Raw genomic sequence first — 10832 nt, forward strand, 5'->3', positions numbered from 1 at the left:
GCGCGCGTGCGCATGTGTGTGTGTGTGTGTGAGAGAGAGAGAGAGAGAGAGAGAGAGAGAGAGAGAGAGGGAGAGAGAGACCTGGGTGGGGCAGAAGGGGCGTCCACAGCTGCCCACCGCTCAGCCTGGCTGTCCGTGGTCTCAGGGGGTGTGGGTGATGCGTCTGCTGAGGAGGTGAGAGAGAAAACCTGCCTTCCGGAGGTGATCTGTGGGTCTCCTCCCCCAAAAGGGATTGTTCTGAATCCCAGGAGCCAAGAAGCAGGCTGGGGACCCCTACTCCCATCCCCTCCATCCCTGCCCACCCCAGCAGGGCCACACTAGGGTGAAGCAGCAAGACACCTGGGCCAGAAGGTGAGCAGGTGCTGGCTCCCAGGCCGGCCTTGCTCCTAAGGGGCACTCGTCTTGGGGCCCCAAGTGCACAGTCAGCAGTGCAGGAAGCGCAGGGCCAGGCCTCCTCGCCTTCTGCACCTGGCCCTGAGCCCAGCCCTGCCCCTGTCACCCCTGAGGGCGTGGGGCCCTGTCACCCTTTATCCTCTCCTGTACGTGGGAGGTGGACCACAGGCTCCTCTTCGAGGGCTAAAAGCACCCTCTGCTTGGGGTCCGAAGCCCCTCGACCTGGGCTAAATCCCGGCTCCCCAGCTCACCCCGGGGGACTCGGCACGGCTCATGTAGCCGTGCCGAGCCTCGGTTTCCTCATCTGTAAAGCGGGGGCTGTAGTGAGAGGCACTCACAGGGACACAGCCAGGCTCGCGGCCCACAGCAGGGGCTCCCTGGCTGGACCCGCCGGCCCAGTGTACCAGGCAGGGCCCCCAGGAGCCGGGCCAATGCGACTATTCAGCTAAAGGGATTTATTTTAAGGAATCGGCTCGCAGACTGTGGGGCTGGCGGGTCCAGGGTCCGCAGGAGCAGGGCAGGGCAGAAACTCAGGCCAGCGCTGCCCTCGCCGTTTTTTGAGTCTGAACTCGCAGGGGAGGCGGCAGGCTGGAAACTGAGGCAGGGTAGTCTGCTGCAGTCGCCAGGCAGGACACGTTCTTCCTGGGAACCTCGGTGTTTGCTCTTCTGGCCTTCACCTGAGTGGATGAGGCCCACCCACATTCTTGAGGGCAGTCTCCTCCACGTTACCTGAGTGTCCATGTCAACCGCATCGAAAAATTCCTTCTCAGCCTAGATGAGTGTCTGATGAAATAACCCGGAACTGCAGCCCGGCCGAGTGGGCCCAGAGGATTCCCTGCAGAGCCGCGCGCGCCCAAGGCCGGGGGCACCCTGCCAAGTCCAGCCGCGCAGGGTCCCGCCCACGCGGGATTCCCAGCTCCCGCACCCCGAGGCGGCAAGACGGCGGAGCGTGGGCGGAGGGGGCGCCAGGCGGCTGCCCCCGGAGCAGGAGGAGGGGGGAGGGTCCCAGGACCCCAGCAGGGCCGCGCACGGACGCCTCCCCCTCGGGACGGAAGGAGGCAGGGGACGCCGGGCAGAGGGCCCCCGCCGCTCCTCCTCCCCGGCTCGGCCTCTCGCCCACCCCGTGGGCTTGGCTTTTCCCAGGAATGGTCCAGGAGCCTTTGCATCGGCTCGCAGGATGGGAGCCGCTCCCCCGACCCCCATTCCCTGGATCCCAGGAGTCAGGTCCAGGAGCTTTAAATCTAGTCAAAGAGGAGAGGCTGAAGCTGGGGCGCAGGGGGTGGCCTGGCTGCGGCGGAGGGGGGGATGGCAGAGTGGGGAAGGGCCGGCGGCCCTGGGGGCGCAGCCGCCTCACCGCGATTGACACTCAACTAGAGATCCAAACGCGGCTGACAGGGGACATTTTAGAATGTATATATGTTACTAGAAAGCTTTTTTCTTAAACCCGTAGGACTGTATGACACAGTGATCCCTAATGTAACCATGGACTACGGCTCACAGTATTTAGAAAAACGTCCTTCCGTCCACTGTAATAAACGTGCCGCACGATGCAAGTGACCAGTGGGGCGGTATGGGGGAACGCTGTTTTATGCAGTTTTTTCTATAAACCTACAACTTCTCTGAAAAATACAAGAATCCGGCCGGCTGGCCTGGCCCCGCCCCTCACGGTAGCATGCAAATGAGCCCACGCCCCCGGGAGCCGGGCTCTCGCCCCGGGTGGGCGGGCGGGCCCAGGGCCAGCTGCCGGATCAGCGTGCCCAGGCTTGGCAGCCCGGCCCCGGCGGGCACTGCCCACCAGTCCCCCGCTGCCCCTCCCTGCTCCCGTGCCAGTCCCCAGCTCAGGGCCTGGGAGGAGGGGGTGGGAACCGGGGCCGGCCGCGCGCAGAGGCGGCAGGGCTGGGAGGAGGGCCCGAGATGGGTGGGCTGGGGGGTGGGGCGCGGCTGGCACTCCCATCTGAGGTGCAGAGGAGCCAGGATGGGCCTTGGTAGTGAGGCCAGAAAACAGAACCCCCCTGGGGCTGCCCACTCACCAGTGCCCAGGCGGACACGGTCGTCCGGCCTGGGGCCAAGTCCAGAGCCCTCTGACTGCCAAGGGGGCAGGGGGCTCTCAGGCCACCTCGGCTCGCCCCTCCCTCTGCGCTCATGCCAGGGCCTCCTGGCGCTGGGCTGGCCCTGGCGGCAGGGGTGCACAGGAGGAGGAAGTTGGGAAAGAAGCCTGGTTCTGTGAGAACCTGGAACGGAGCCTGCACAGGCATCTGTTGAATGAAACCCTGTTCAAGCACCAATCAGCTCTCGTAGGTCCCTCCTGCACGAAACCTTTCCAGGGCGTCCCAACCCCGCCCCCTGTGCCTTAACCCGGATCCCGCTCCAGCTCCCCCTTCCTGCCTGAGCTCCAGCCACTGGTGTCCATTTTCAGGATGGCCCAGAGCTCCTTCCCGCCTCAGGGCCTTTGCACGCTCTAGTCCCTCCTCCAGGAACACATCCCCCCCGCCTCTGCACCCAGTTAACAGCCTCGTGCTTTAGTGGGTTCCCCAGGAAAGGCTCCCCTGGCCTCCTGACTTCCCTGCTGGCCCACTCAGCGTCACTCCTCCCCCATGCAGAGCTCCGTCAGTCTCTAAGTCCTCTCAGTGTTTCCCAAAGTCCCTGGACAATGAGAAGCATGTGAAATACTTATTTAAAATACAAGTTCCAGGCCCTTTCCCAGCCGGAAAGTCAGAGACTCCAGGAGACGGGCCTGCAGGTGATTCTCACCACCCCCTTGATGGGTGTCTCCACCCCCACCACTGAGCCCTAGCAACTCTTTTCTTTACCCCTACAACCCGACCTTCAGCACAGCATCTGGTACATGACGGGCTCAAGAAATATTTACTAAAAGAATGGATAGGTTGTGTATAGAATAGAATAAAACACTTTAAAACTTAAAAAGAGAGAGAATGGATAAGTAGAGAATGAATGGAATTAGGTCAGGGTATTTATTGTCCTACAAGATGAGGACACAAGAAGGAACCAAAGATGGGCCAACGGCATACCTGGAAGTTCAAGTTGAGAGTGATCCGGAGAGTAAGAAAACCCAAGCTGAAATGGGGCGGGGACGCTGCCTGGACTGTGCGCCCCGGAAGAGGGCGGACGTGCCCAGAGACCACCCTGAGGCCGCTGGACGCGCCCCTGTCTCCAGGAGGGTGCCTGCCCCTCATGGTGGAGATGGAGAGGCTGTCCATCGCACCTGTGGGAACAGAACCCTGCGAGAGGGCAGGGTGCGCACGGTAAGGATCCCCGTAAACATTTGGCGCACCCTAGAACACGGGGCACTGCTGAGCACTTCACCGGCCTCAGCTCAGCGCAGCCCAGCAGCCCCGGCAGGGACCGAGCCTCCGTGGCCTGCCCTGCGGCCCTCGCCCTTCCCTTCCCCCACCAGCCCCCCCAGAGCTGAGCTGGGGGTTTTATTGGGTCTATGCCTCCCTCCCCCCTGCTAAGGCCGGGATTTCAAAAGTCCCTCTCCGCGCCCTCCCCCCTCCCCGTCCCCACCTCCGCACGAAATCCTCCCACACCCTGGGCTCTGGAAACAGCCTTCACTGCCTGGGGGTGGGGGTGGGGTGAGGGTGGGACTGGGGCTGGGGCTAGGGGTGGGAGTGGGGGCATGCCCGGTATGAGAGTGACTGCGCAGGCCTCGGGGAGCTGCGGGAGCCAGCGCAGCCCCACCCCGGCGCTCCTCCCTCCCGACTCCGCCATGCGGCCGGCACCCACGAGGCCACCGCGCCCGCACGTCGGGACGCTGGGCTTGCCAGGACGCCAGCGAGGGTCATTTCTAAGTGGGGCAGGAAATGGGAAGAGCCGCCCCTGCCCAGGCGGGGACGGACGGTATCTCTGAGCTCAGCCCCCCACGGCCCACACGCAGGCCCCTGGGGCGGGCGCGCCCTTCCCGGTCGCCGACGCCGGGCTGGAAAGGCTGGTGCCGCGGAGGTGGGGGGGCGGGGCGCCCTGCCGTCCCCGGGCCCGCGGCGTGGCTGGCAGGCTCCTCCTCCCGGGAGACAGAGGGGACGTGTTTCAGAGCCGGGTGGGCTGCGCGCACACTAAGGGCTTGTTCGCCCGGCGCCCACGCGCGGAGTCGCCGGCTCGGGCACCCCGGGCCGCCACTGACCCCAGGCGGCTCCGCCCGGCGCTCGCGGCCGCGTGCGCCCGGGAGCTCTGAGAGTGCCCCGAAGGCCAAGGGTGGCGACCTCTGGGGCAGGGCGGGGACGGACCGGGGTTAGCTGGAGAGCTGAAGCCCCCACCTGCCCCCGCGCCCCTGGAGAGCGGGCGCAGGGAGCGCCTCGAGGGGGCGCGAGGGGTGGGCGCGCCGGCGGGGCAGCCCGGGCCTGGCTCCTGCCGCGGGCTCCGTGGGCTGGCCTCCCCCTAAAACCAGAAATTCTCAGTCCGCTCCTGAGCGTGGTTCCAGGAACAGTCTTCCCTCCAAGCGTTCCCCTTTCCGAAGGGGGAAGGAAGCTGGGTCCAGGGTGTGCAAAGAAGGCAGGCAGCGGGGCTCCTGGGGCGCCGTCAGGAACCGCTGCGTGGGCACGGAGCTCCTCGGCATTGGGGTCCCCTGGGGCGGGAGGGCTGAGGGAGGGGTCTGGGAATTGACATCCCTGGATTTGACTTTGCGCAATTAGTAGTGGGTCTTAAATAGAGATGGCGTCAGGGCTTTGTGGCCCGGGCAGTCACGCTGGCCTTGAGCTCAGAAGGGCTCCCTTGGTTAAATGCTCGGCCACACCTCCTTGAAATTCCTAATGAGTTTTTTTTTTCAAGATAGAAGTTTATTATAGCATTGCACATTATTGGACATTTGCAAACTACCTACATATTCAGTAATAAGGAATTACTTTTATGTGTTTAGTCAAACCATAATATAAGTTATTAAAAATTATTCTCCAGAGAACATTTAGGGAAACGGACTTGGCCCAGTGGTTAGGGCGTCCATCTACCACATGGGAGGTCCATGGTTCAAACCCCAGGCCTCCTTGACCGGTGTGCATGCACAGTGCTGGCCCATGCGCAGTGCTGAAGCGCGCAAGGAGTGCCGTGCCACGCAGGGGTGTCCCCCACATAGGGGAGCCCCACGCACAAGGAGTGCACCCGTAAGGAGAGCCGCCCAGCACGAAAGAATGTGCAACCTGCCTAAGAATGGTGCCACACACACGGAGAACTGACAAAACAAGATGATGCAACAAAAAGAAACACAGATTCCCGTGCCTCTGACAAGAACAGAAGCGGACAAAGACGACACAGAGAACAGACAACCGGGGAAAGGAGAAATAAATAAATAAATCTTTTTTAAAAAAAGAACATTTAATGGCTGGAAATGGTGCATATATATTGCTAGGTGACAAAATAAGTACATAAACAAAATACACAGTATTGTCTTTTTCTTTTTTAAAGATTTATCCACACACACCTGCCCCCCCTTTGTTGTTTGCACTTGTTGTCTGATCATCTAGCTCATCTTTTTAGGAATCACTGAGAACCAAACCAGGAACCTCCCCAGTGGTAGGCAGGCACCCAGCTACTTCAGCCACATCTGCTTCCCCCAGTATTGTCTTAATGTGAAAATAAGTATATGCATATGGAATATGTAGAGCTAAATATAGACATGTAGATGAGATCTTTACATGTACATATGCATATATGTGTTGGGAGACAAACCCTGACTATCTCATATTTTTACATGTTTTGCATCTCCTGAGCAAAGGGCACTGACAGTCTCTTTAAAAATGTTTGTTATGCAGACATCCTTGGAAACTAGAGACAGTGGGACAGAGGGCAGATTCTTTCCAATGTAATGAAGATGAAGAATGCCCCCAGGCCTGACATTCAGAGTATGACAATCTTCTTCCTCTTCCTGAAAGAAATTTGCTTATATCCAATAATAAAGATAAGGTCATTCTTGCTCTAGGGAGGGGAGATTGCACAGGCCACCAGCAGCCCTAGGAAAGGCGGAAGTTTCCTAACTCGAGGGGAACTCTCCCGTGATGCACCTCACTGCACATGATGGTGCCATCTGGCCATCACCAGGTCACCTGTTCAGGTATGGGGCTCAGAGAACTGAAGGTACTGCTCCAGTTGCTGCTTTTGCCCCAGTAATAAAGTCGTTGTCTCTATCAAGGAGCCTTGTGTTCTTATCAGTAATATAAATAAATAAAGGCTAAGTTTTTATCTTGCAGTAGGGTAAAATCTCATCTCACAGTTTCTGATCAACAGTATGTTTATGCACATGATATATTTGCTACCTTTGCTACAGTAACAACAACCCAAATCTCAATGGCTTACAATAACAAATATGTGTTTCTTGCTGACATGACATTTCAGCATCTGTGAGTCAGGTGGTCCTTTCTCCTTCAACCTGTCTTCTAACTTCTTAAGAAGCCCCTAGGGCTCTGCATATTCATTATGCACTGGGCCCTGAAAATTGCATAATGCGACTTTATCTTAAAATTTAAGGAGGGAGTGGTGGGTCTAGAGTGTTTACTTCCAGGAAGATTTCAGATGAAAAACTGAAAGTGAAGACTAGACAATTTGTCCTGAAGCTTCATTTGGATAATTAATAATAATATATATTTAATATTAAAATATTAACATTTAAATATTAATAATAAAACAACAGCAAGAACAAAAAAAAAGCATACTCTTACAGAACGAGGCACTGCTCTAAAGGCTTTATGTGAATGAGCCCATTGAATCCTCACGACATCACTAACATGATTAGGAACTATTACTATCTCCACTTTACAGAAGAGGACTCTGAGGCTTAATGAGGTTAAGGAACTGGCCCAATCAATCCTGGGCACTTTGGCTCCACCAGCGATACCTTTCACCATTCTGCTAGAGCGCCTATTGGTTTATATTTAAGGTCAGTTTCTTGTAGTTGACATATAGTTGGTTCTTATTTTTTATCCATTACAAGTCACTGTCCTTTTAATTGGTGTATTTAGACCATTCACATTTAAAGTTATTATTATTATTTAAAAGTTATTATTGATATAGTTGGGTTAATACCTACCACATTTGTTAACTGTTTTCTATTCATTGCACTGTTCTTTGTTTTTTCTTAAATATTCCCCTTTTGCTGTTTCCTCTGGTTCAAATTAAGCTTTTATATGACTACACTTTCTCTCCTCTCAGCATATCAATTATACTTCCTTTAAATTGTTTTTAGTGATTGCCCTAGAGTTTGCAATAGACATTTACAACGAATCTAAGTCTACTTTCAAATAACACTATACTGCTTCACAGAGGATTCCCAGTGCCTTCTAACATTGCTGCCATTTGTGTGAGTTATTCATATGCTATTAACACCAATACATTGCTGTTATTCTTGTTCATTTCTGGCACTTATTAGTTTCTTGAATCTTCACGACAACCTTATGAAGTGGGTGTTGTCTTCAGCCTCATTCTACAGGGAGTCAACGTAGCCCGTGGAGTGTCAGCAGGTGGTCCAAGTCCCACAGCCAGTGAGCAGCAGCGCTGAGCTTTGAACCCAGATGTCTGACCCACTGCCTGGCAGGCAACTTGCTTTTGTTTAGATATGTTGCAGGCCATCAGATGGAGTAAAGTTTTCTAAAGAGGCTTTGGGGCTTTTATTCTCATTTTATTCAGTGTTTTCTTGTCACTTGCTATGGTTTTTGTCAGTGTATTATTGTTATGGGGGCTTTGTGGGGGCTGATGGAGATGAGGCGGCACCACCCCGTGCACTGACTCCTCTCCAAATCACACCCCACTCCTCTGCAGGCTCAGAGAGGGAAGGGCTGGCAGTGCCCACCTCGTGGCATGAGATGCCAGGGGCCCAGGCATCCCTGTGGAAACAAAGGCATGTGCTCTCCTAGGTCAACAGTCTGGAGCTGCAGCTACCTGGATTGCAAAACCTCTCTCTGGGTGAACCTGGTCTCTGGATTCTCTGGCTGATCCCTGATGGCCCAGGGGTTGGCCCTGAGTCCTTGGAGGGGTGCCACAAGAGGCATGGGGTAGGGAAGGTGGGGGGTATATGGGAACCTCATATATGTATATATATATATACATATTTTTTAAAAGATTTATTTATTTATTTACTTATCTCCCCTTCCCTGCTCAGTTGTCTGCTCTCTGTGTCCATTCACTGTGTGTTCTTCTGTGTCTGCTTGTATTCTTGTCAGTGGCACCAGAATCTGTGTCTCGTTTTTGTTGCGTCATCTTGCTGCGTCAGCTCTCCGTGTGTGTGCGATGCCACTCCTGGGCAGGCTGCACTGTTTTTGCATTGGGCGGCTCTCCTTGCGGGGCACACTCCTTGCACGTGGGGCTCCCCTACATGGGGGACACCCCTGTGTGGCATGGCACTCCTTGTGCGCATCAGCACTGCGTGTGGGGCAGCTCCACATGGATCAGGAGGCCCAGGGTTTGAACCTTGGACCTCCCATGTGGTAGGCGGACGCCCTATCCATTGGGCCAAATCTGCTTCCCTCTTATATTTTTTAACGTAACATTTTTTGTGATCTGTGTATCTTCAAAAAAATACAATTAAAAAAATAATGATGGGGTGGAGGGTTAGGGAGTGGGGTATATGGGAACTTCTTATGTTTTTTAATGTAATGTTTCGTGTGATCTATTAACTTAAAAAAATAATTTAAAAATTAAATTAAAAAAAAAAAAAAGAGGCATTCCAGGGACCCTCCCTGTGGGAGCCCACACTTCCTGAGCTGAGGTAGCACACTCTCAGGAATGGGAGGGAAAGAGCCACTTCCTGTTTATAAACAGCGTCCACACCCTGCTGGCACCCTTCCTTCCTCCCACCCTCCCTGAACTCTGCCCCCTTTGACAGGGAGAAGCAACCTGGGCAGGCTTCCTGGGTGCAGGACTGGCTGTCAGGCTGTTGTCCAAGTCAACGGGGACCCCCTGAAAGGGCGTCTCATCAGACCTGGATTCCTGGGTGTCCTAGTTTGCCAGAGCTGCTATGACAAATAGCTCACAATGCATTGGCTTAAACAACAGCATTTATTGTCTCACTGTTCTGAAGACTGGAAGTCCAACATCCTGTGTCTGCAAGGCCATGATTTCTCAGCAATGGGCAGTAGCATTCCAGCGGTGGCCATCCTTGGTCATGTGGCCATCTCTCTCTCCTCTCTGGCCTCTTCTGACCTCTGGCTGCTACTGACAAATTTCCTCTCTTTAGAAGGCTTCCAGTGCTGTGGGCTAAGGCCCAGCCTGACTCAGTTTGGCCACACCTAATGAGGATTTGCAAAGCTCCTGTTCCCAAATGAGTCCACACCTTAACTGGTAATAACGTCCCTGAAGGTCCTATTTACCAAGGGGCTCAGAACCACAGGAACACGTCTTTTGTGGGGGGCGTGCCTCAATCCCCACCACTGGGGCAGGCAGGTCAAGGTGGCCCTTGAAGAGGAAGCCAACTTAGAGCAGAGGGAACCTGGGACATCCCCCAAAGGATCCCAGACTGCGCCATGGGGCACTCGGAAGGCTGAGGGCACACATTTCGGCAGGCAGCTTTTTTGTCTGACCAGCATCTGTTCTTCCTTCTGTCTGCACCCCAGTAATCCCTTTGAGGAACCACCCTTGCACTTTGTCTGGTGACCTGCCTCTCTGCTCCAGTGGGAGTCAGGTAAACCAGACCTGGCCGTGAGCAGATTCCACTCTCCGGACATCGTGGTTGGCACAAGCTGTCTAATGAGACTCTGCCCTGGGACTTTGGCTCAGACTATTGAGAAGACCTTTTATTTTTGGCTGAGTTCCTTGAGCTTGTCACATGTAAGCATGGAGCTGTTAGTGGCCCACTTGCCTGCTAACAGAAAGAAAGCAGAGCCTAACGGTGACCAAAAATGACTTTTCAGATCAGTGGGGAAAGGGAATGAGTTATTCACTAAATGGGACAATTGGTTACACATTTGGGGGGAGGAAATTAAGTTGTATCCCTTCCTCATAAACAGGAAGAGAATCCAGTTGATGAATGATATAAATATTAAAAAGTGAATGTAGTAGAAGGAAATGCAGGATAATACTTTTTCATGAATTTAAAAGCAGGCAAAACCTTCCTTAGCGTGGCACAAAATCCAGGAGCCACAAAAGGAAAATATTTGCAGAGGGACTTCACAGCAGTGGGAACGTGTACAGCCAACCGTACGACAGAAAAAGCTGGTAAGCTGACCATGACTGGGAGAAAATACTTGCAATACTGTAACTGACATTTGTAAATGCCCCTAATTACAAAGGGATCTGAAACCAATAGGACAAAGGGAAAACCACTCAAGTCCAAATTGGGTCAAGGGCATGAACGAGCAAATCAGAATATCATTCACTCCTGGAAATGTTGACCAGGAAGAGTACCTTGGGAAAGGGATTAGAAATGATGTCAGGCTTGGAACTGTTGAAGGAAAGGAGGCTATTTAGCCTGGAAGGAGAGACCAAGAGGAAATAGGTTGGAACAA

The sequence above is a fragment of the Dasypus novemcinctus genome, chromosome 23 (genome assembly GCF_030445035.2).
Source record: "Dasypus novemcinctus isolate mDasNov1 chromosome 23, mDasNov1.1.hap2, whole genome shotgun sequence".
Lineage (NCBI taxonomy): Eukaryota > Metazoa > Chordata > Mammalia > Cingulata > Dasypodidae > Dasypus > Dasypus novemcinctus.